At 36.1% G+C, this 27,450-nt stretch overlaps 2 pseudogenes; both read left to right on the plus strand.

Annotated features, from left to right (window-relative positions):
* Window positions 1-1,523: 1,523 nt before the first annotated feature.
* On the plus strand, window positions 1,524-2,430 carry LOC149029541 (putative lipid-binding protein AIR1B pseudogene; annotated as a pseudogene).
* Window positions 2,431-9,544: 7,114 nt separating this feature from the next.
* LOC149029542 (putative lipid-binding protein AIR1B pseudogene) lies at window positions 9,545-10,361 on the plus strand (annotated as a pseudogene).
* The last annotated feature ends 17,089 nt before the right edge of the window (window positions 10,362-27,450 follow it).

The raw sequence follows: 27,450 nt of genomic DNA on the forward strand, positions 1-27,450 counted from the left end.
CAGCATGAACGAGTAAACTCTATGCTTTCCAGCCTTCACTCTTTAGCTTTCTAACCCTTCAAGAACTTGATCTTCATCATCTCTTGGGGTCTTTCCTCCTCAATGGAGTTTATCATTTGCTGGTTTGAGCTAATCAAATCGTCGGAGGTGGCTTCCCGTCTCAGAGGCTGCCCATTTTCACCTTGTTCTGGTCTCAGGAGCTGGAACTGGATTAGGAGCGAACCTTGAAGCCAATATAACATTTCTTGCACCAACAATATATATCCCCTAACAATGGATTAATGGTTATGCAGAAATTTAGAATTCTTATTACCTCCAGTTCTCTTGCTGTCCTCTATCCTCTGTTTTTTCCCTCAATTTCTTCTCCATTTTCAAAAGTCTTAGGTGATATAACAAAAAACCTATTGAGTTATGCTTTGGTTTAATTTTCAATCAGTTTAATTCTTTCTTGAAATTTCATAAGTTCGTAGGGTTTGATGACTTCGATCTTTGATCTAAATGCTGATAAATTTAAGACTTTTTGTAAAACTTCTATAAAAGATATAGTTGTGCATATATAGTTCCCCTGCAACCATGGCGCCGTGGCCACTTGTGTATATAGTTGTCTCTGAGTTGTGATGACATGCTAAAGCCAAGAGCCAATTCAAGACATATTGGAGCGGATGTAGCACAGTCAACACTGAAAAGCCAACAAAGAAGGCAAGATTGACTTACTGATAAAAAACAAGAGCGACATGTCTTGGATTGTAGAATGTAAACGTGATTGGCTGGGAAATGCTGCTATAGATTCGGTCAATTATTGCAGCTTTCTCTGTCTTGTTACCTTTGCGAATCTCTCTAGCTGCTCTCACAATCCATCAATGAATCAATTTAAATGATCATATTCTTAATATCGATGAATGGATAGAGATAAGTGATAACCATAGACTTTGAGCACCAATCACAACACGTATGACCAATGATGTCGGAGGAGAGTCTACAATAGCAGTAGAAATTAGAAATTGGTCAACTACTGTTTCTTTCTTACATGTCTCCTCCATGAAATGGAATGGATTGGATGGTTGCTTGTCACTTGTTAGATGAAGCTCATACGAAATCAAATCATAATTAAAATTCTAAATATTAGAAATCATGAGTACCGCTTTAAGTAATGTACAATATCCTCAACAGAAACCCTAAATTTGGTGTATCATGGTTATTATGATGACTAAGGGACCATAATTAGTTACATGAACGTAAATATTGACCTATGGTTGATCGAGTCCAGGTCGGTCGAATAATAACCGAATCTTCGTACAAAGCAAAAAGCCAAAGATCGATCAAATATGTATACAGAGAAGAGAAAGCTTTAGGAAACCTTTTATCTCTTTGCCAGCAGAAAATCTGATATCTCTTTAGGGTCCTACGCATCCTCAACTTGTGGTGCCCATGCATAATAAGGACATGTGGTGTCGGTTGATCCATTTCAAATCTCCATCTATAAAAACCCATTAGAACCCATGAACATTTATCATCGATCTCAAGTCACTAAGGCTCAATTGTGCATTTCAGCCTTTCTGAAAGTGTAGAACTACCACTTGAAATCATGGCATCTAAGATGGCTGCATCAAGTGCCCTTCTCCTTATGCTCAACATCCTTTTCTTCACTTTGGTTTCTTCTACCTATTGCCCACCACCACCACCAAAAAAGTGTTCCAGTTGCACACCATCAACACCAACGACACCTAAGTCACCACCAAAGTCACCAACTCCGGTTACTCCATCACCACCACCTTCTTCCAGTTGCTCTGTTGACACCCTAAAGTTAGGTGTTTGTGCAAATGTGCTGCAAACCTTGCTCGGCGTAAGTATTGGAACCCAACCCACTAGCTCTTGCTGCAGTCTCATCGAGAATCTGGTTGATCTTGAGGCCGCTGTTTGCCTTTGCACTGCCATCAGGGCCAACATCTTGGGCATCAACCTCAACATCCCTGTCTCCTTGAGCTTGCTATTGAACTATTGTGGAAAGAATGTCCCATCCGGCTACCAGTGCTCTTAGGCGTGTCTGTGTACTTCACCTTATTATACCTGTGCTCTCTACTAGCTTTCTCTTCCTTCTTTATTTGTTCAGCCATTATATATGTTCCCGTCTTTCTGTTTTAGGATTGTGGTTTGAGGAATTATTGTTCCTCCCTTTTTAGTGTTTCTCTGGAGCTTTGTTAGTCCCATTGTAATGATGATAAGTATGCTGTGCTGCAACAAGTAACAGCTTATGCGAATAAAGGGATTCTCTTAGAATAAAGGGAATCTCCAAGAATAAAAGCAGCTTTTAGTATCTTAATCGATTTGTCTGGCTTCTTATTAATGATTCACATGCATTCACACGAAAAAAAAAAAACATATATTTGCCACATTCTTTGTAGGTTTCTGGCTGTGGCCTTTGTCACAGGAGAGTGCTTTAAGCTTTTGGTTGCAAGTTGAATTGAGATCCTGGACTGTACTTCTTAAGATCCTCCTGCCACATATTTTATCCTTCTATCACATATTTTGAAGGGGATCACGTGGCGCCACCTTGTCAGTACTCGTAAACAGACTCTCCTCTTAAATGTATGATAGATGAATGTGAAGAAACACAATCCTTTAACTATCGGAGTAACAAATGCGGACTCACTGTGAGCACGCACGATTTAACTGATTAATTACCTTCGACTGGATTTTCCCTTATTATTATTTGGGACAATTAGTGACCTTCCCTTGCATTATGGTGCAATTACATATTCAACCATATATTTCATGAAATTTTCTATTGCTCCCTCAGTTCAGAACTCAAATAGCTGTTGAGTGTTTGTGCACAAAGACCATTTTTACCCTTTAAATTCAAGTATCATTGGAAAAGGCTCATTTTAGCCATCATTAAAATGAGATCAATATATGTAAAACTACCGCTTTACCCTCATTCCTAGGTCATAGACGAAATATATGTTCTAATGCAACTTTAATTTGGGGAAAAAATCTTAAAAATCACGAGAAGTATGATTTTTTACTTGTTATTTTATTAAGAATAGAAAATTAATTATATTAAAGATTAAATCAAAACTAACCACAACTCAGGGTTATTTGAATATTTTAGAAAAATGAAAAAAATACCATGTCATCAGAGGCAGCAATAAAAACATAAGAACTAAAGATTTGCTTTCAAAAAAAATAAATAAAAAATGAAAAAAATAAGATCATAGATCTAAATTCAAAATATTTTTACTATCCCTACAAAGTAAGGAAAACAGGTGGAGAAGGTTAGCAACAATTTTTCTGAGTCATATTTATTTGTAAAATTCTCATAATCAAGAAAAAAAAAAAAAAGGTTTTCAAAATTATTCTTAAGGTGAATTTACACTTTTATTCCAAGAATTATTATGCTAGAAGGTCAAAATTTGTATTAAAAAGCAAAACAATAAAATTACACACAGCCATAATAGGATATAAAAACACTTAAACATACAAGAGTCTAGCTTACAAACACCATGCCTATTATTCCATTATAAAATCTCTCTTTGGGTCTATCTTCAGCGTCCCTTTTCAACACTGAAGAATTATTATTACTTGGCATAATATATATGAAAGGAAAGGGGTCATCGCCTCTAGGGTCTACACTCTACATATGCAATGTAATCAAGGGAAACATGTATGGATGCATCATTAAGGTCTATTTGGGTATCAATTTTCCTTCTACTTTTGCCATAATTTTTTTACTTTTATTTGTGCCTTTGGCATCTATTATAAATCTTTTTATTTAAATAGAAAAACTTCATAGTGCATAATAGACTTTAGTAAGGATTATTTAAAAATTCAATTCAAATAGAGGGTACAATAAATTTTTTTTTTCTTTTTTTCTGTTTAGCCCAGTGCATATGGTAAAGGATTAAGGTTTACGGAGCATATAAAACTGGTTGGTATGCACATAATTGGTTTCACTTTAGTATATGAGCACTAAATTAGACCAGCTTAGTATATAATAGATTAAAGGATTTAATTGATCCAATTTGCTCCATCAACTTCAAAGCTTTAGGCTCGCTAATCTTTTTTTTATTTTTATTTTATTTTTATTTTTTGGTAATAAACTTCATTCAATCAAGAGAACAACGAGTTAGAACCGAGGAGTCCAACTCAATCATTGAGAGGATCCAAGGAGAGGAAATAGGCCAGACTATCTCACTCGTCAAAGATAGCGCCTTCCGGGATAGGATGTTTGCACACGAGTTGCTTTCCCTATAAATGTGTTGGGCTTTACAATTGATAAATTTAGACTTTAAATAGTAGATATCATCTAAAATTGAAAGTCTGTTACTTGGACCTTGTGTTTCATGGTCATTCACTGCATTGATCAAATCAGCACAGTCTGATTCTAAAATCACCATATCATAACCTTCCCCCAGAGTATAAAGCATACCATCTCTCAGTGCCAGGGCTTCGGCTTCTAAGACGGATTGGGCCTTGGCTGGTTTTGAAACAGCCATTACACATTGCCCATCTGCATTTCTGATTATAAAGCCCAACCCACAACTGCCTCTACCTCCTTTCATTGCAGTATCTGAGTTTAGTTTTACCCAGCCACGAGGTGGAGTTTTCCAATCTGACTTTCTCTCCCTCTGATGCAACACTAATTTTCTAGTTGGCGATTTATTAGCTTCAAAGAAATCCCCAAATTGTCGCACTGTACTGTCAATGGCCTCCACCGATGAAATAACTTTGTTATTAAATATGAGCTCATTCCTCGATGTCCAGATCTGCCACATGAGAAAAGTTGTGAGACTGGAAATCTGATCATAATCCCTCCCTGCTACATTCTCCATGGTACTCCAAGATTGAATCCATCTATGTAGTTCCACAGACTCACCAGGAGGAACTACGAAAGACAAGGGGGAGCCAAACCAAACTGCTCGAGAGAAGGGACATGCCATGAAAATGTGATTTTCAAATTCAGACTCTGCACCACACCGGAGACAACCAGGATCAATATCGACATGTCTGAACCTCAAACCTTTTGTTGTTGCTAATCCTTTTGCACAAGCTCTCCATATTAGTTACTTCATTTTTAGGGGGGCTTTACAGGACCAAATCAAGTCCCAGACTTTATCATCCACCTGAACTCTGCACCACACTGGAGACAACCAGGATCAATATCGACATGTCTGAACCTCAAACCTTCTGCTGTTGCTAATCCTTTTGCACAAGCTCTCCATATTAGTTGCTTCATTTTTAGGCTCGCTAATCAAATACCCTTTTTTTGAGTAGAATAATCCAATAATAATATTAAGAAAAGTGGCGAAGCCTTAATTGTCAAATAACAGAAGGTGTATATCCCACCAAATTTTCTGTTTCTTGAAGCTCATGCATTTTATCTTCTGGATGTGTAACCATTTGATTTCAAGTCTTCTTTGGCCAACTACGTTTTAGTTCATGGTGGACTTGAAAGTCATTCTAACAGGGATAGCTTGGATGGTTGTGGTTCACGAAATTGTGTTTGCCTTTAGTGCTGCACATTAATTGCGCAACACTAAGCTGCATACGGCCAAGATCAATTAAGATGTTCAAGATTGAATCCCGACCACCCGTGTTTTTTTTCTTTCCTCTTAACTACACCAACTAAAAAAAAAAAAGTGGTCAAATCTCAACCATCAATTTAAATCCCGACCGTTGGTGGTAGCTCAGTGTTGCGCATTAATTGGGCAACATTGAAGCACGACCCGAAGAAATTTTCCCCCAAGTGAGAGGGCCCACTTGGCAATTGGAATGAGTCTATTGGAATTTTTTTTGGGGGGGGGGGGGGGGGGGGAATCTACTTTGATTGAACCCGGTTATATGGCCCAATCATACTACGCCCAATCATTTGGATAATTTCAAACATGTTCGACAAATTCATAAACAAATTTGACTAGTTAAATGTTGAACCATACAAAAATCAATTGAAATTGTTCCCATTCACGATTCTGAATGAGCTTCAGAACAACTAATTGCCATGAACCCATTATCCAATGCAGCCTTAGAGGCCGGGAAATTGCTTTAGTCTTACACATTTAATGCGTAGGACTGGTCAAGTCGAATTTCGATCGTCGGATCCGATATTTCGGTCGAGATTTCAAACCGGAGGCTGAAATTGTTTTGCTTGATAGTCCTACGCATTAAATGCGCAAGACTGAATCAATGTGCCAGAGGCAGCAACATCATTCTTCTTTTATGCTCTTTTATTTTTCTCTTTTTGGCAAACAACATTATTCCACTCCCATGTCGCAGCTAGGGGCGGACTTATGAAGGGGCCGGGGGCCATGGCCCCCCCGGATTTTTTAAATTTTTATATAAATTCCCTTAATTTTGCCAAGTTTGTCTCTTTCCACATGTGAATGTCGCTGTTTGGCCCCTCCCCCCCAAAATCGAGAACAATTTTTAAAGGTAAAATGATGGATATAAATGTCATTCCTGATTAAAAACTAATTCCTCAATCCCTATTTATTCTCCCTCTCTTCTCTCTCATCTTTTCTTCCTATTTATTCTCTTCTGTTTCTATAAACGTGGTTAAAGGAAATTCTTGAAAAAAAATCTTATTAGGTTTTCAAAAATCAAAATGTCATTCTTAATTAGAAACTAACTCTTCAATCCCTATTTGTTCTCCTCTCTCCTCTCTCCTCTTTTCTTCCTATTTATTCTCTTCCCTTTTTATAAGCGTGGGTTAAGAAAATTTGAAAAAAGATCTATTCTACAATTAAATACTCTTTCTATTTCTCAATTTATTTATGGTTTCTCCATTTCTTTTTCTTTCTTTTTTTTTTTTTTTTTTTTTTTTTTTATTTTTTAGTTGATTTTATATTATATGTTTCTTTATTTCTTCAACAGTTTTTGTTATTTGATTTTGTAATGTGAATAACATGTTTATTAACTAACTATCATTGGTTTGCATCTCTTACCTAAAAAAAATAAAAATTTGGTTTACATCTCTTACTAAAGAAAATTTTGGCTTGCATCTAGCTTTTTAGGGTTGAAGTCATGTGTATATATATTTTTTATATTATTACTTTAATTTTACCTATATTTTGTCCCAAAAAAAAATCATTATCAATAATTTACCATTTTTTCAAATATATGTGGGTCCCACAAAATATATGTGAAAAAAACGAGTGCTTCTTCAACCGGAAGGTTATCTGGCTTTCATTCTTCGCCCCCCCCCCCAATATTCCATCCTGGGTTCGCCCCTGGTCGCAGCCCCTCAATAACCACGTTTAATTATCACTGAAGAACCAATTAAATAAAAGAAAGCAAAAAAATGATACGAACCCAGCTCATGAGGAGGGTCCTACACTTGCAAATCCAGCTACAACCACGTCAGGACAAGGACATGAGAATACTCAGGGACAAGAACTAGAACCATATCATGGCACTAGAGCACGGAAGAGACCATCATGTTTTGCTGATTTCGTTTTGTAAAGGGAAGGGAACAAATATCTGTTTATGAAAGTGAGACCTGTGATTGGGCATAGGTGATTCTAGTGTCAGAATATCCTAACGATTGTATTGTGGGATTATATATGTTATGGTCAAAGATTATGGTTCCAGCCAAGGAACCCGACCAGAGTATTGGGATAGCACCAAGGTCTAAAATCTGGGCCAAAGAAGATCCAAGAGGCATTGAATGGACTAAGCACATCTTTGTCCCCAGCTGTCTTCAGCCTAAGCATTGAAGGTCCCCATGAGGCATTAAATGATCTTGTTGACCAAGAAAACTCTTCACATTGCCCAAGCTTGTGTTGGAGATTACATCCATCTTCTTGTCCCCTCAGCTATGGGCATGTGTCACAATCAAGGACAAGTCTGAGGTTGACATCTCAACTTTTTAATATAGTCTCCAGCTGGTCACACAACTTAGCTTGTTGAGCAAGCCACTTCAAGAGACCATCTCCACCTTCCATCTCCTCAAATCAACATCTAAGGGCCATGAAGCATGCTATCCTTTTAGGTATGATTCACTTATATAATCCCTCATCCAGCATGAATGGGATAAGCTCTATACTTTCTAACCTTCACTCTTTAGCTTTCTAACCCTTCAAGAACTTGATCTTCTATCATCTCTTGGGGTCTTTCCTCCTCAATGGAGTTTATCATTTGCTGGCCTGAGCTAATTAGATCGTCGGAGGTGGCTTCCCGGCCCACTTTCACCTTGTTCTAGTCTCAGGAGCTGGAGCTGGATCAGGAGCTAACCTTGAAGCCAAGATAACATTTCTTGCACCAACAATATGTATCCCCTAACAGTGGAGAAATGGTTATGCAGAAATTCAGAATTCTTATTACCTCCAGTTCTCTTGCTGTCCTCTATCCTCTGTTTTTCCCCCCAATTTCTTCTCCATTCTCAAAAGTCTTAGGTGATATAACAAAAAACCTATGGATTTCTGCTTTGGTTTAATTTTCTTTCAGTTTAATTCTTTCTTGAAATTTCATAAGTTCGTAGGGTTCGATGACTTCGATCTTTGATCTAAATGCTGATAAATTTAAGACTTTTTGTAAAACTTCTGCAAAAGATATAGTTGTGTATTTTTTAGTTCCCCTGCAACCATGGCGCCGTGGCCACTTGTGTATATAGTTGTCTCTGAGTTGTGATGACATGCTAAAGCCAAGAACCAAGATAAATTGGAGAGGATGTAACACAGTCGACACTGAGAAGCCAACAAATTAAGAAGGCAAGATTGACTTACTGATAAAAAACAAGACCGACATGTCTTGGATTGTACAATGTAAACGTGATTCGCTGGGAAATGCTGCTATAGATTCGGTCAATTATTGCAGCTTTCTCTGTCCTTTTATCTTTTTGAATCTCTTTAGCTGCTCTCAGAATTTATCAATGAATCAATTTAAAGGATCATATTCTTAATATCGATGAATGGATAGAGATAAGTGATAACCATAGGCTTTGAGCACCAATCACAACACGTATAACGAATGATGTCGGAGGAGAGTCTACAATAGCTGTAGAAATTAGAAATTGGTCAACTACTGTTTCTTTCTTACATGTCTCCTCCATGAAATGGAATGGATTGGATGGTTGCTTGTCACTTGTTAGATGAAGTTCATACGAAATCAAATCATAATTAAAATTCTAAATATTGGAAATCATGAGTACCGCTTTAAGTAATGTACAATATCCTCAACAGAAACTCTAAATTTGGTGCATCATGGTTATTATGATGACTGAGGGACCATAATTAGTTACATGAACGTAAATATTGACCTATGGTTGATCGAGTCCAGGTCGGTCGAATCATAACCGAACCTTCGTACAAAGCAAAAAGCCAAAGATCGATCAAATTGGTATACAGAGAAGAGAAAGCTTCAGGAAATCTTTTTATATCTCTTTGCCACCAGAAAAATTCTGCTGTCTCTATTTAGGGCCCTACGCGTCCTCTACTTGTGGTGCCCATGCATAATATAATAAGGACATGTGGTGTAGGTTGATCCATTCCAAATCTCCATCTATAAAAACCCATAAGAACCCACGAACTTTTATCATCGATCACAAGTCACAAAGGCTCAAATTTTCATTTAAGCCTTTCTGAGGTGTAGAACTAACACTTGAAATCATGGCATCTAAGATGGCTGCATCAAGTGCCCTTCTCCTTATGCTCAACATCCTTTTCTTCACTTTGGTCTCTTCTACCTATTGCCCACCACCACCACCAAAAAAGTGTTCCAGTTGCACACCATCAACACCAAAGACACCTAAGTCACCACCAAAGTCACCTAAGTCACCAACTCCTGTTACTCCATCACCACCAGCTTCTTCCAGTTGCTCTGTTGACACCCTAAAGTTAGGTGTTTGTGCAAATGTGCTGCAAACCTGAAACCTTGCTCGGCGTAAGTATTGGAACCCAACCCACTAGCTCTTGCTGCAGTCTCATCGAGAATCTGGTTGATCTTGAGGCGGCTGTTTGCCTTTGCACTGCCATCAGGGCCAACATCTTGGGCATCAACCTCAACATCCCTGTCTCCTTGAGCTTGCTATTGAACTATTGTGGAAAGAATGTCCCATCCGGCTACCAGTGCTCTTAGGCGGCGCGTCTGTGCACTTCACCTTATTATACCTGTGCTCTCTACTAGCTTTCTCTTCCTTCTTTATTTGTTCAGCCATTATATATGTTCCCGTCTTTCTGTTTTAGGATTGTGGTTTGAGGAATTATTGCTCCTCCCTTTTTAGTGTTTCTCTGGAGCTTTGTTAGTCCCATTGTAATGATGATAAGTATGCTGTGCTGCAACAAGTAACAGCTTATGCGAATAAAGGGATTCTCTTAGAATAAAGGAAATCTCCTAGAATAAAAGCAGCTTTTAGTATCTTAATCGATTTGTCTGGCTTCTTATTAATGATTCACATGCATTCACACGAAGAAAAAAAACATATATTTGCCACATTCTTTGTAGGTTTCTGGCTGTGGACTTTGTAACAGGGGAGTGCTTTAAACTTTTGGTTGCAAGTTGAATTGAGATCCTGGACTGTACTTCTTAAGATCCTCCTGCCACATATTTTATCCTTCTATCACATATTTTGAAGGGGATTACATGTGGTCCACCTTGTTAGTATTCGTAAGCAGGCCCTCTCCTAAATGTGCGACAGATGAACGTTAAGAAATACAATCCTCTACCTATGAGCATGCAAGATTTAATTGATTAATGGATTCACATCCTCTGTAATTCTCTCCTATGATTGTGCCATGTGGCATTTAAGTAATCCAACGGTCACCCAACAAACTAGAGTTTGTTATAAAATAAAGAGAAAATATGTTAGATACAAAGAAGAAAGACAAGATGAGTTCAATCAGAACTAATTCATTCAGTTGAGTGCATTACATATTTATAGTAGAAGGAGCATCTACTCTGATATGGAAATACAATATATGATTCTTACACACAATAAGATATTCTTGATATGGAAAGATAGATTGCCGCCCAAGATAGAAGGTGCATAGAATGGAAATATTGACTGCCAATATTGTGTAATGAGATGGTTGTGATCTTCACCAATATTGCATCCTGAGGTAATTGAGATCTTCAATTGGAAGTACAATCTCTTTGGGGTAATAGACATCCATAATAAATATTATTTATAACACTCCCCCTTGGATGTCCATCAATAGATAATGTACCTCGTTAAAACCTTACTAAGAAAAACCATGTGGGAAAAAAATCTTAGTGAAGGAAAAAGAGTATACATATCTAAATAATACGTATTGGTAGCTGCCTCATTAAAAACCTTACCAGGAAAACCCAGTGGGACAAAACCTTGGTTAAGGGAAAAAGAGTGCAGCATGTATTTTACTCCCCCTGATGATAACATCATTGAGTATCTTTGAATACGTACATTCCATTATCATATACCAACTTCTCAACATTTGAAGTAGGCAACGCCTCAATAAATAAACTTTGTCAAGTTATCACTTGAACGAATTCAATGAACATATATTTCACCATTTCATTGAAAATCAAGAGTGAAGAAGAATTTCGGTGAAATATGCTTCGTTCTATCTTCTTTGATGTATCATCCCTTCAATTGAGCTTTACATGCAGCATAATCTTCATATAATATTGTTGAAATTCCTTATTCTAGTAGAAGACTACATGCTTCATGAATGTATTGTATCATTGATCTTAACCAAATATAAAATAGCTAACATTCACTTGAAAATAAATAGCATGTTTGAGATCTAGTTTTATGTAGATCAGATAAATATCCTGCATCTGCAAAACTAGTAAGTTGATATCCACATTCATAAAATTAATATCATGTCAATAATTTCTCGAATATACTGAAATATATATTTTATAACATTTCAGTGTCTTCGTATTGGAGAATAAATAAATCTTGTTAATACACTTATAGAAAATACTACATCCGATTGTGTATTATCAGCAAGATACATTAATGCCCCAATAGCACTAAGATATGGTACTTCAGGACCAAGAAATTCTCCACTGTTTTCTTGGGGTAGAAATGAATCTTTCTTTATATTGAGCGATCTCACAACCATTGGGGTACTCAATGGATGTATTTTATCTAGATAAAATCTCTTCAAAATATTCTCTATATAAGTTGATTGATGAACGAATATTTCATTCGTCAAATGCTCAATTTATAAATCAAGACAAAACATTGTCTTTTCAAGATTTTCATTTCAACTTTCTTAAAATAATCTACTACTTTTGGAAACTCTTCAGGAGTTTCGATGATATTTAAATCATCATCATATATACTTACTAAAATTAGATCCATATCCTTTAATAAAAGCACAATAATAAATTGGATCATTTTTATGCTTTTCATTTAGTAAATATCCACTAGGGAGATTACTATATATGCCTTGATAATCTTTGAAGCATTATTGAACAAACTTCCTAGGAATTTTTATATTCTTCAGTCATTTTGAATCCTTCAGGGATTTTCATATATATTTCACATTCGAGTGAGCCATATAAATAGGCTGTAATAATATCCATTAGACGCATGTCAAAATTTCCATATACTTCCAGATTAATAAGATATCTGAAGGTGATTGCATCCACCACAAGATAACATGTTTCCATGTAATCAATGCCAGGAATCTGCGAAAATTCTTGTGCCATAATTCATGCTTTATATATCACAATTTCATTATTTTCTCATTTGATTTTTCGCAGAAAACTCAATTGTACCCCACTGGCTTTATACCTTCAGATGTTGGACTACAGGTCCAAAAACTTTAATTTTCAAGCGAATTCAATTCTACTTGAATTGCGTCTCTACATTTTGGCCAATCATTTCTTGATTTATATTCATCAACAAATTTATATTCAAGATCCTCGTCTTGATGTATTATTTCAACAATAACATAATATACAAAAATGTTGTCGACAACTTTATCTTTTCGGTTCCATCTTTTTCCTGCAATGACATAACTAATCGAGATCTCTTCATTATTTTCAGGTACCTGAACCTCTTCTGGGGTTTTATAGAAAGTTATGTCTTCAGGATCTTCATAATCAATTGTCTTCATATTATGACCATCTTGATCATTTGCTCCTTTCATTTTCTAGGATTTTATCCTTGGAACTGATTGATCTTCCACGTTTAAAACGTGGTTTAATTTCATTTGCACTGATAGATTGTCCTGCTGGGACATCAATTCTAATTGGAGCATTTACAGCTGGAATATGAGATTTAGTAACTCTTAGCAATGTCAAAGAAATCTGCGGTTGATTTATAATATTTATTGCATTATCCTTTGAACTTCAAGTTCACAGTGCTCAGTGTGAGGATCTAATGAGATAATGATAATGCATACAATCAATCTCTTTTTCCAACTGTTTATTCTCTCCCCCTCATGTTGGAAAAACTAATTTATCAAAATAATACTCAGCAAGTATTGTATTAAATAAATCTCCTATCCTTAGCAATATATTGAATTATATAAGGAGATTTATATCCAACATATATTCCCAACTTTATTTTGGGACTCATCTTTGTGCGCTATGGTGGAGCAATTGGAACGTAAGCCGCACATCCAAAAATTTTAAGATGATAAATATTTGGCTTCTGACCATAAGCCAATTGTAATAGGGAGAATTTATGACAACCTTTTGGCCTGATGCGTACAAATGATGCTTTGTTCTCATAACCAATGGTTTAACTATTAATTGGAGACATTTAATAAATGATTTTGCTAAACCATTTTGGATATAAACATAAACAACATGCTATTCAACTGTGATCTCAGTTGTTATACAATAATCATAAAGTCTGAGATGTAAATTCACCAGCATTATCAAGATAAACTGTCTTTATCTTATAATTCATAAATTATGCTCTTAATCTCATTATTTGAGCAAACAATCTCGCAAACACCAAATTGCGAGTTCATAATGAACATACATGTGACCACTTTATAGATGCATCTATTAAAATCATATATTATCTGAATGATCCACATGATGGGTGAATGGGCTCATACATTTCACCCTCTATACGTTTCAAAAACGTAGAATGTTCAATCTCAACTTTAGTTGGTGAATATTTAATAATAAATATTTCTTGAGAACAAACAATACAAGAAAATTCACTTAATTGAAGAATCTTCTGGTTCTTCAATGGATGACAATTGAATTTTCAATAATTTTTCGCATCATATTTGATCCGGTATGGTCCAACCGGTCATTCCAAATAATAAAATTATTGGAATCAATGTTCATTTGATTTACCCAAGCATGTGTTTCAACTATGCGATATTCGTGTAGTACAAATTGGGAGAAATATATAATAACTTTGTATAGATATTTACTTATACCATTATTTGTAGTCTCAATCTGATAATAATTTTGGCAAATAGCTTTGAAACTTAATAAGTTTCTTTGAGACTTACTACAAAATAATGAATTATTTATAACCAATTTTATCTCCCAGATAATAATAGATTAGCTCTTCCGGAGCTTCCAATCAATGTTGTACTACCGATTTTATATGAACATTGGCTTCTGTATCATCAAATAAGAGAAATATGTATATTTTTCTCTCAAAGATAATATGCGTCACGAAAGATATAAGAGAATATTCACATTCTTCATCAAAATGAAACAAAATATATTAAAAGATATATAGAAAGTCAATAAAAAAAATTTATAGAAGAAAAAGATTAAATTTAAGATAAACTAACATATGAGATGAGATTTGAAGAGAAAAGAATTACATAATCAAATCTTCAACTATTATCTTCAAAGAAGTTTGCAGCATCTAGATATGTAGTATATGTGAGGCCATCAAAATCATTCCTTTTATAGGCAAAAATTGCTCAAGTATCATGATTTTGGAAAATCTAATTTATCTCCACATTATTTTTATTTCTTTAATTAAGGCTTGACAAAGCTTAATTAAATATTGTGGAGTATGATAGATACGTGTCTAATAGCTTTCATACCACATCGGTAAAAAATATTATCTTCACTTCTTGAATTGTTATATTGAGAATCCTTATTATTCTCTTATTTACTTCCATAATAATGACGGTAATTATTCCGTCTTTTGCCTCATCCTCTTCTACAGTCATGATCATAATTTTAATTTTGCCTTCTTTCAGGCATATTATGAATTGCTGCATTCACTTCAGGGAATGGAGCAAAACTAATAAGATGAGCTTCATGACTTTTCATTAATAGTCCATTATTTTATTCAGCCACAAATAGGCATGATATCATTCAGAGTATTTCTTAAAACTCCTTTTACAATATTACTATTGTAACAACAAATCTGAAACTTGAAAATTTGCTGGGATATTTTCATGAATAATATTTTCTCCTTATAATTTCAAAAGAGAATTAATTTCAAATACTACAGAACTGTATTTATTTACAGTTTCAAATCTTGCAGTTTCAAATCTTGCAACTTCATGTGCATCTGCAGAACTGTATTTATTTACAATTTCAAATCTTGCAACTTCATGTGCATCTGCAGAACTGTATTCATTTACAGTTTCAAATCTTTCAACTTCATGTGCATCTGTAGAACTGTATTCATTTACAGTTTCAAATCTTGGAACTTCAGATGCATTTAACAATATTTGTGGTGCAAGCTAGCAGCCACTATATACAATAAATAAAACCACAATCATTAAAGCAACATAATATCTTATTATTTGATTGATTCTTATATTCAATAAAACACATACCTTTTATCATGATGCACTTACATTTCAAGATGGACAAGGTAAACTCCATTGTTTACAAAAACGTGCGAGGAGGTCGATCATTATTTTCACTTTGGAATAGAAAACATAATGATACATTGTCTGCTGTCTTTCTTCTCAAAACGCAATACTTCGAGCGGATTCGTTCTTCGAGCGAAATCGTGCTGATAACGTGTTATAAAATAAAGAGAAAATATGTTAGATACAAAGAAGAAAGACAAGATGAGTTCAATCAGAACTAATTCATTCAGTTGAGTGCATTATATATTTATAGTAGAAGGAGCATCTACTCTGATATGGAAATACAATATATGATTCTTACACACAATAAGATATTCTTGATATGGAAAGATAGATTGCCGCCCAAGATAGAAGGTGCATAGAATGGAAATATTGACTGCCAATATTGTGTAATGAGATGGTTGTGATCTTCACCAATATTGCATCCTGAGGTAATTGAGATCTTCAATTGGAAGTACAATCTCTTTGGGGTAATAGACATCCATAATAAATATTATTTATAACAGAGTTTAAATAAAATTCAAATTTATAGGTAGGTTTAAATAAAATTTAAATTTAGTTTGAATTGGTAACCGTTGGATTACTTAAATGCCACCATGGCACAATCCTAGGAGGGAATTACAGGGAATTGTACGGAAAGGAATTACAAAGGATGTGAATCCATTGAGTTAATTGCCTCCTACTGGATTTTCCCCTATTATTATTTGGGACAATTATTGATCTCTTCTTGCATTATGGAGAAATTACATATTTAACTTTATATTTCATGAAATTACTATTGCCCTCTTAGTTCAAATGAAATTAAATAGCTGTTGAGTGTTTGTGCACAAAGACCATTTTACCCTTTAAATTCAAGTATCATTGGGAAAAGCTCATTTTACCCTTCGTTGAAATGAGATCGATATATGTAAAGTTACCACTTTCCCCTCATTGTTGGGTACTAGACGAACTATCCATTCTAATGCAACTTTAAGGGAATTTTTTTTTAAATCACGAAAAGTATGATTTTTAACTTATAATTTTATCAAGAATAGAAAATTAATTTTATTAAAGATTAAATCAAAACTAACCACAACTCAGGGTTATTTGAATATTTTAAAAAAATGAAGAAAATACCTTGTCATCAGAGGTAGTGATAAAAACATATGAACTAAAGATTTGCTTAAGTGGTTTTAAAAAAAAATGCAAAGAATAAGATCATAGATCTAAATTCAAAATATTTTTCCTATCCCTACAAAAGTAAGGAAAACGGGTGGAGAATGTTCCCAACAATTTTTCTGAGTCATATTTATTTGTAAAATTCTCATAATCAAGAAAAAAAAGGGTTTATGTTTGTGAAATTTAATAGTAACCACAAGCTAACGGGTCGATCTCAAGGAGATACACCATTTAGAATTCACCTTCTTAATAGTAATGCGAGAGTGGAATGTTCAATTTTTGTTAATTAATTAACTAAACTAAACGATCCTAATCTATACATCTAATGCAATCTAATTGAAACGAAAAATAAATTAAACACAATCAATGCATAAATAAAAGACAGGAAAAAAATGCGAACAATAAAAATAAAAGGAAAAGGGAAGTGATCCGAGTGTCCGCTCTGAATCGAGGGAAGGGGAGTATAATAATAATAATGACTTTGACCGTTGACCCTTTGCCTTAGCTTACAGTCCACCGATCGGGAAACGGATATTAAAGAAAGAAAAAAAACAATGCAGAAAGTAAATAACAAAGCAATAAAAGGAAAATGAAGTCTTAACCAAAGAGAGGCACGACTGTAGGCATCTTTGATTAAGGATCCAGGGGAAGGTGGAATAATAAACAATGCTGAAAGAAAATTGCAGAAAGTAAATTGCAGAAAGTAAAATGGAAACCTTAACCAAAAAGAGGCACGACTGTAGGCATCTCTGATCAAGGATCCAGGGGAAGAGAGAACAATAAATAATGCTGAATGTAAATCCTAAATTAAGAATATGGAGGGGTAGATAGAAGCGGGAATGGAGGGAGGAGAGAAGATTAATAAAGAAGGTTACTTACTTGCGAATTGAACAAATGATTCGAATATCAACCAACCCTAACAACCAGATCTAGATCTAGAATGATCTAAATCTGCAATTGCTAGACCCAACGAAAAACGAATCTAAAAACTTGAAACTTGAACTTGAATTGCATTACATAAAAAAAATTAAACCTAAACATTGAATTTAGAAATTTAAATCTCACAAATGCAAGCAAAGAAAACTAGAGAAAGCCTAAATAAACTGAAGAGAGAAGAAAGAATGCTTCTACTAAGCTCTAGAACACGTCCTCCTTTGATGGAGTATGCTCTCCTTTTATAGAGTTTACATGAGATATGAGGCATGGCTGAATTTGAATAAAACTCAGGGTTCTTATCTGACTCAGCCAATTAGGGTTTTGATGTACTAATAGCGCCGACTTAGAGAGATCAGAAGCATAATTCCACCGTTGGATTTGAGGTTAAGTAGTCGTGAAGCTCTCCTCCAAAAATCAGCACGATCGGACATCGGATGACCGTTCGATGAAGGGCTTGATCCAAACTGGACAGAGACATTCAAAAACGGGATTTTTGCTTCATCCTTATCTGAATATAATTCTTTTTCTTATTTTTCTTTCTTTAATCAAATCCCAAATAGAAAATAAGATATTGAAGTATGCAAGGACTCTTTTCTCCATGTAGACTCTCTCAATAATATCTCTGTAGATTTGATTGATAATTTATAATCTCAGTCGTAGATCAAATTTGCCTTCTTTATGAAATACATTCCATTATGTTAACAACTAACCATATGAAATGCATTCCATTATGTTAACAACCTCATGGTGAATTCCACGTGATTGGTTTATAGTGTCTTGAATGTCTTTATAGAAGGATATGATCAAAAATCTAGACCAAAATATTTTGGTGGCTGTTTCACCTAGAACATGGTAAATGATTAAGGTTTATGAAGCATATAAAACTGGATAGTATGCTCATAATTGGTTTCACTTTAGTATATGAGCACTAAATTAGACCAACATAGTATATAATAGATTAAAGGATTTAATTGATCCAATTTGCTCCATTAACTTCAAAGCTTTAGGCTCGCTAATCAAATACCCTATTTTTGGGTAGAATAATCCAATAATAATATTAGGAAAAGTGGCGAAGCCTTAATTATTAAGACACAACCTCAATAGTAGAAAATGGTTGAATAATTTCATATGAGAGAACCTCAAATATATGGCAGCATACATCCCATGCTGGTAGGTAATTATGAACAATAAAGGAAAGATATAAAAGATGGAAATACAATACAAGGAAATGTTTGTATGGAAATATAATACATGAAAATGTTTGTATAGCAAATATAATACATGGAAATGTTTGTATTGAATACAATGTATGGAAAGAATTCAAATTGAAGGAATGAGATGGTATGGAAAGAATTCGAATTGAAGGAATGATGAATGGAAGGAATTCAAATGAGAAGAGCAAATAATATGGAAATAATTCAAATGAGATGAGGGAACAATATGGAAATATTCAAATGAGATGAGGGAATAATATGGAAAGAATTCAAAAGAGAAACAATTAGGGAAAGGATGAAAAATCATCCTTAGCACGCCTAATACTCCTCAAGTTGGAGAGTGAATGTCAAGAACTCCCAACTTGCCTCTATGACTGAGAAACAAATCTTTTCCAAGGGCCTTGGTGAAAATGTCAGCAATTTGGGCAATACTAGTGGTGGAGGTCGGTTGGATAAGACCATGGCGAACCTGATCGCGAACCACATGGTAATCAATCTCGATGTGCTTGGTGCACTTGTGAAAGACTGGAATTCGCGAAATATGTATAGCAGCTTGATTGTCACAAAATAAAGGTATTGGTTGAGGGACCATGACACCAAGATCTTGGAGTAATGTAACTAACCACATGAGTTCACAAGTGGTGACGGCCATGGCACGATATTCAGCCTCAGCAGATGAGCGGAACACAGTTGCTTGTTTTTTAGATTTCCAAGATAAAGGGCTGGAACCAAGAAACACACAATATCCAGTGGTAGATCGTCGAGTCATAAGGCAACTTGCCCAATCTGAATCACAATAAGCACGGAGTGATAACTCACTATCAGCAGATAAAAGAATCCCTTGTCTTGGAGTGCCATGGAGGTAACGTAGTAAACGATTAGCAGCATCCATATGAGGTTTACGAGGCTCATGCGTGAATTGACTAAGAACATTCACAGTGTGAACAATATCTGGACTAGTAATTGTGAGATAAATAAGTCGGCCCAATAACCGACGGTATGGTGTTGGATCAGCTAAGGGCTCACCATCAGAAGCAGTTAACTTGAGGTGTTGTCCATTGGAAATTGAGTCGGATTAGCACCTGTGAAACCAACATCAGTTAAGATGTCCAATGTGTATTTTCGTTGGTTAATGAAAATACCTTTCTTGGAACGGGCCACCTCAAGACCAAGGAAATATTTAAGCGATCCAAGATCTTTAATCCGGAAATGTTGCTGAAGAAGTGATTTTAAGTTGGAAATCACAGATGTGTCAGACCCAGCAATTAAAATATCATCAACATAAACAAGCACAAAGGTAAATGAAGACTCTGTAAGTAGAGAAATAGAGAGTAATCTGCCTTAGATTATGTATATCCAAGATCAATCAGGGCACCAGAAAGCTTGGAAAATCAATTACGGGATGCTTGCTTAAGCCCATATAGTGATTTGTGCAAGCAACAAACCAATTTCTCCCCCTTTCGATGATAACCAGGCGGAAGAGTCATATATACCTCTTCATCAAGATTGCCATGGAGAAAGGGGTTGTTGATGTCCAATTGATGCAAGGACCATCCTTTGATAGCAGCAATGGCAAGAAGTGTTCGGACAGTAACCAACTTGGCAACTGGGGCAAATGTCTCATGGAAATCAACCCCTTCAATTTGAGTATAACCCTTTGCCACCAAACGCGCTTTATAGCGTTCAATTGATCCATCTGAATGCCGTTTGATTTTTTAAATCCATTTGCAACCTATGGGTTTCTTGTGTGGGGGTAAAGGTATAAGATAAAAAAGTCTTGTTAAGGTCAAGAGTTGCAATTTCACTATCCATTGCCTCCTTCCAATCAGGTGAAACAATAGCATTGGCAAAGCTTGTAGGTTCAATTGTAGCATTGAGGGCCTTGAGATACCTGAAATGGGTTCTGGATAATCTATGATAGGACAAAAAATAATTAGCAGGAGTGAGAGTACTTGTGCAGGAAGGAGAAGCTTGGGCATCCATGGCGTAACAATGATAATCTTTAAGATGGAGTGGTGGTCGATGAACCCGAGATGGACGGGAGATGGTGGTGGATGGAAAGGTGGGTGAAGAAGGTTCATCCAACGGTTGGGGAGAGGGTGTGGTTGATAAGGGTAACAAGATGGGTAAACTATCAATATCTGAAGCAGCAATGGGTAAAACAGGCAATAATGAAGATGACAATTTTGAAAAAGGAATGAATCTTCAACAAATGTGACATCACGACTAATGAAAACCTTATGTGTTTATAAATCATAAATCTTATACCCTTTTGTGCATATGGATACCCAATAAAAACACCTGGAGATGCTCGGGGATCGAATTTATGACGAATGGATGAATGATTATGACTATAACAAAGGCATCAAAAAGTTCGAAGATGGGAATATGAAGGAATCTTGCCAAATAAAACTTGAAGTGGTGACTTACCATGTAGCAGCGGGGTGGGTAAATGATTAATTAGGTAAGCGGCTGTCAAAACACAATGACACCAAAACTTATGAGGTAGACTGGCTTGAAAAGATAGAGCACGAGCCATATTAAGAAGGTGGCAGTGTTTACGTTCAACAACCCCATTTTGTTGGGGTGTATTAACACAACTATGTTGGTAAACAATACCATAGGTTGAAAAAATTTATTTGAATGGGAATTAAAAAACTCACGACCATTATCAGTTCGGAGTTGTTTAATTTGGTATCCAAATTGGGTTTGGATCATAGCAAAAATTCCCTTAAACGGGACCAAGCATCAGATTTATGATTTAACAAAAACACCCAGGTGCATCGTGAAGAATCGTCCACAATAGTTAAAAAATATTTTGCACCACAATTGAGGGAACGAAGTAAGGTCCCCATATGTCACAATGTATCAATTCAAAACAAGAAGTGGTAGAAATTGTACTAGATGGAAAAGGAAGTCGAGTTTGCTTAGCCAAAGGACAAATAGAGAAAACACAATTTTTATGAAAAGAAATAGTCGGATCCAAACGTGCAAGATAACTGGAAATTTTTAAAGATGGATGGCTCAAACGAGAATGCCAAAGATCATTTGTGGGAAAAACAACAGTAACAACAAGATGATCCAACTCCAAATAATAAAGTCCATTGTACGCCTTACCCAGCCCAATCCTCTCCTTCGTGCGTAGGTCCTGTATCACACAATGATCAGGGTAAAAAAGTTAGGAAACAATGAAGTTGTTGGGTAAGCTGGGTAACAGATAACAAATTAAAACCAAATGAAGGAACATGTAAGACGTTTGTGAGAGGTAAAGTGGGTATGGGGCTGCAATTCCCAATATGTGTAATAGGAGCAAAACCACCATTGGGAAGACGAATGGATTGGGTGTGGGGAACAAGACTATCTGAATGAAATAAAGATAAATTTGAAACCATATGAAGACTGGCACCATAATCAATAACCCATAGAGAAGATACTTTACCTACAGCATTTGCCAAGGGTGTAATGTTACCAGATTCCAATAAAGATAGGAGTTTATGGTACTGAACTGTGGTGAAAGATGGTGCAACAACAGAAGAAACCACAGTTGATGCAAGAGAGTGAACCGTTGGAGATGGCGGTGCGGTGGACTTCGTAGCACGTTTGGGAGGCTACCCATGTTTTTTAAAACAACGGGATTTCGAAAGACCATCCAAGCCACAAAAGTCACAATGATAGTGTTTCTTGGTACCATGTTTTGAACTATATCGAGGAGATGTGGCAGCCAAGGCAGAGCGCATGAGAGTGGGAGCAATGGCCTCATGAATTGTGCGATTACGCTCCTCTTGAAGTAAGAGTGAATAAGCACGATTCGCCGTCGGCAAAGGGTCCATCAAAAGTAATTGGCTACGAAGTGAGCCGTAGGAATCATTAAGTCCCATAAAAAAATTCAAGAAGCTGATCTCTATGAATAAGATCAGAATGCTTCTTTAAAAGACCACATGTGCAAGGTGGTAGATCATTATACGAAGAAAGCTCATCCCAGAGCCCTTTGAGAATCGTATAATAAGAAGCCAATGAAGACGTGCCTTGTTGATGGGTGGACATGGCACGACGAATTTAAAAAATGCGAGGTGCATTTTATTGAGAATAACGAGCCTCAAGGTCGTCCCAAACCTCATGAGCAGTAGAGGCATAAAGGACACTATGAGCAATATTAGGAACAAGAGCATTGACAAGCCATGAAAGAACCATACTGTTACAGCGGATCCATTGAGGAAGCAAAACTGAACCAGAAATAGGTTTTGAAGGAGAGCCGTCAATAAATTGAAGTTTGTTTTTCAATTCAAGAGCCATATGCATAGCACGTCGCCAAGTCGGATAGTTATTACCCTTCAATGGTTGGGTGACCAAAGTGGCACCCGGATTGTCCGAGTGATGAAGGAAAAATGGAGAAGAGGAATCCAAATCAACAGACATAGAATTGGTAACCATTGAAGAGGAGGTAGAAGAAGAGGAAGAAGAAGACGTGGTGAATAAGGATGTAGAATCGTGTTTAGGCTGATACCATATTAAGACACAACCTCAATAGTAGAAAATGGTTGAATAATTTCATATGAGAGAACCTCAAATATATAGATAGCATACATCCCATGCTGGTAGGTAATTATGAACAATAAAGGAAAGATATAAAAGATGGAAATACAATACAAGAAAATGTTTGTATGGAAATATAATACATGGAAATGTTTGTATAGCAAATACAATACATGGAAATGTTTGTATAGAAAATATAATACATGGAAATGTTTGTATGGAAAGAATTCAAATTGAAGGAATGAGATGGTATGGAAAGAATTTGAATTGAAGGAATGATGAATTGAAGGAATTCGAATTGAAGGAATGATGAATGGAAATAATTCAAATGAGAAAAGCAAATAATATGGAAATAATTCAAATGAGATGAGGGAATAATATGGAAATAATTCAAATGAGATGAGGGAATAATATGGAAAGAATTCAAATGAGAAACATTTAGGGAAAGGATGAAAAATCATCCTTAGCATGCCTAATATTAATTGTCAAATAACAAAAGGTGTACATCCCACCAAATTTTTTGTTTCTTGAAGCTCATGCATTTATATCTTCTGGATGTGTAACCATTTGATTTCAAGTCTTCTTTGGCCAACTACGTTTTAGTTCATGGTGGACTTGAAAGTCATTCTAACGGGGATAGCTTGGATGGTTGTGGTTCACGAAATTGTGTTTGCCTTCAGTGCTGCACATTAATTGCGCAACAGTAAGCTGCATACGGCCGAGATCAATTAAGATGTTCAAGATTGAATCTCGACCACCCGTTTTTGGTTTTGTTTCTTTCTTTCCCTCTTTTTAATTTTTTTAATTTTTTAATTTTATTTTTAAACTACACCAACTAAAAAAAAAAAAAAAAAAAAAACTGGTAAAATCTCAACCATCAATTTAAATCCCGACCATTGGTGGCAGCTCAGTGTTGCGCATTAATTGCGCAACATTGAAGTACGACCCGAAGAAATTTGCCCCCAAGTGAGAGGGCTCACTTGGCAATTGGAATGAGTCTATTGGAATTTTTTTTTGGGGGGGGGGGAATCTACTTTGATTGAAGCCGGTTATATGGCCCAATCATACTACGCCTAATCATTTGGATAATTTCGAACATGTTCGACAAATTCATAAACAGATTTGACTAGTTAAATGTTGAACCATACAAAAATCATTGAAATTGTTCCCATTTACGATTCTGAATGAGCTTCGGAACAACTAATTGCCATGAACCCATTAAACAATGCAACCTTAGAGGCAGGGAAATTGCTTTAGTCCTGCACATTTAATGCGTAGGACTGTCAAGTCGAATTTCGGATTGTCGGATCTGATATTTCGGTCGAGTTTTCGAACCGGCGGCATAAATTGTTTTGCTTGATAGTCCTACGCATTAAATGCGCAAGACTGAAGCAATGCCCCAGAGGCAGCAACATCATTCTTCTTTTATGCTCTTTTATTTTTCTCTTTTTGGCAAACAACATTATTCCACTCCCATGTTGCAGCCCCTCAATAAACCACGTTTAATTATCACTGAAGAACCAATTAAATAAAAGAAAGAAAAAAAATGATACTAACCCAACTCATGAGGAGGGTTCAACACTTGCCAACCCAGCTACAACCACATAAGGACAAGGACATGAGATTACTCAGGGACAAGAACTGGAACCATATCATGGCACTAGAGCACGGAAGAGACCATCACGTTTTGCTGATTTCATTTTGTAAAGGGAAGGGAACAAATACCTGTTTATGAAAGTGAGACCTGGGATTGGGCATAAGTGATTCTAGTGTCAGAATATCCTAACGATTGTATTGTGAGATTATATATGATATGGTCATAGATTATGGTTCCAGGCAAGGAACCGGACTAGAGTATTGGGATAGCACCAAAGTCTAAAGTCTGGGCCAAAGAGGATCCAAGAGGCATTGAATGGACTCAGCACATCTCTGTCCCCAGCTGTCTTCAGCCTAAGCATTGAAGGTCCCCATGAGGCATTAAATGACCTTGTTGACCAAGGAAGTTCTTCACATTGCCCAAGCTTGTCTTGGAGACTACATCCATCTTCTTGTCCCCTCAGCTATGGGCATGTGTCACAATCAAGGACAAGTCTAAGGTTGACATCTCAACTTTCTAATAAAGTCTCTACTTGGTCACACAACTTAGCTTGTTGAGCAAGCCATTTCAAGAGGCCATCTCCACCTTCCATATCCTCAAATCAACATCTAAGGGCCATGAAGCATGCTATCCTTTTAGGTATAATTCACTTATATAATCCCTCATCCAGCATGAATGGGATAAGCTCTACACTTTCCAGCCTTCACTCTTTAGCTTTCTAACCCTTCAAGAACTTGATCTTCACCATCTCTTGGGGTCTTTCCTCCTCAATGGAGTTTATCATTTGCTAGCCTAAGCTAATTAGATTGTCGGAGGTGGCTTCCCGTCCTCAGAGGCGGTCCATTTTCACCTTATTCTGGTCTCAGGAGCTGGAGGTGGATCAGGAGCAAACCTTGAAGCCAAGATAACATTTCTTGCAGCAACAATATATATCCCCTAACAGTGGAGTAATGGTTATGCAGAAATTATTCAGAATTCTTATTACCTCCAGTTCTCTTGCTGTCCTCTATCCTCTGTTTTTTCCCTCAATTTCTTCTCCATTCTCAAAAGTCTTAGGTGATATAACAAAAACCCTATTGATTTATGCTTATTAATTCTTTCTTGAAATTTCATAAGTTCGTAGGGTTCGATGACTTCAATCTTTGATCTAAATGCTGATAAATTTATGACTTTTTGTAAAACTTCTGTAAAAGACATAGTTGTATATTTTTTAGTTCCCCTGCAACCATGGCGCCGTGGCCACTTGTGTAGATAGTTGTCTCTGAGTTGTGATGACATGCTAAAGTCAAGAGCCAAGATAAATTGGAGAGGATGTAACACAGTCAACACTGAAAAGCCAACAAATTAAGAAGGCAAGATTGACTCTTATTGATAAAAAACAAGAGCGACATGTCTTGGATTGTACAATGTAAACGTGATTCGCTGGGAAATGCTGCTATAGATTCGGTCAATTATTGCAGCTTTCTCTGTCTTGTTATCTTTGTGAATCTCTCTAGCTGCTCTCACAAGGATCATATTCTTAATATCGATGAATGGATAGAGATAAGTGATAACCATAGACTTTGAGCACCAATCACAACACGTATGACCAATGATGTCGGAGGAGAGTCTACAATAGCCGTAGAAATTAGAAATGGGTTAAGTACTGTTTCTTTCTTACATGTCTCCTCCATGAAATGGAATGGATTGGATGGTTGCTGGTCACTTGTTAGATGAAGTTCATACGAAATCAAATCATAAGTAAATTCACGGTTATTATCATCACTAAAGTACAAGTTCCCTAAATATTGGGACCATAATTAGTTACATGAATGTAATATATGACATTACCCAGACTCTAGCATTAAACTCTACCAAGAATTAAGTATGTGGTATCATACATAGGGTAACTAGAAGTTATATGAACCAGAAAGAATCAGTTAAAAGAGTTAAAACTGACCAGGTAAGTTCGTGACTTTGCTGGGCTTCTACTGACCTATGGTTGATCGTGTCCAGGTCGATCGAATCATAACCGAACCTTCGTACAAAGCAAAAAGCCAAAGATCGATAAAATTGGTATACAGAGAAGAGGAAGAGAAAGCTTCAGGAAATATTTTTATCCCTTCGCCAGCAGAAAATCTGATATCTCATTAGGGCCTACGCGTCCTCAACTTGTGGTGCCCATGCATAATAAGTACATGTGGTGTCGGTTGATCCATTCCAAATCTCCATCTATAAAAACCCATTAGAACGCATGAACATTTTATCATCGATCTCAAGTCACTAAGGCTCA

Source organism: Hakea prostrata, chromosome 1, assembly GCF_041222555.1.
Source record: "Hakea prostrata isolate BN-2017 chromosome 1, UWA_Hpros_2, whole genome shotgun sequence".
NCBI lineage: Eukaryota > Viridiplantae > Streptophyta > Magnoliopsida > Proteales > Proteaceae > Hakea > Hakea prostrata.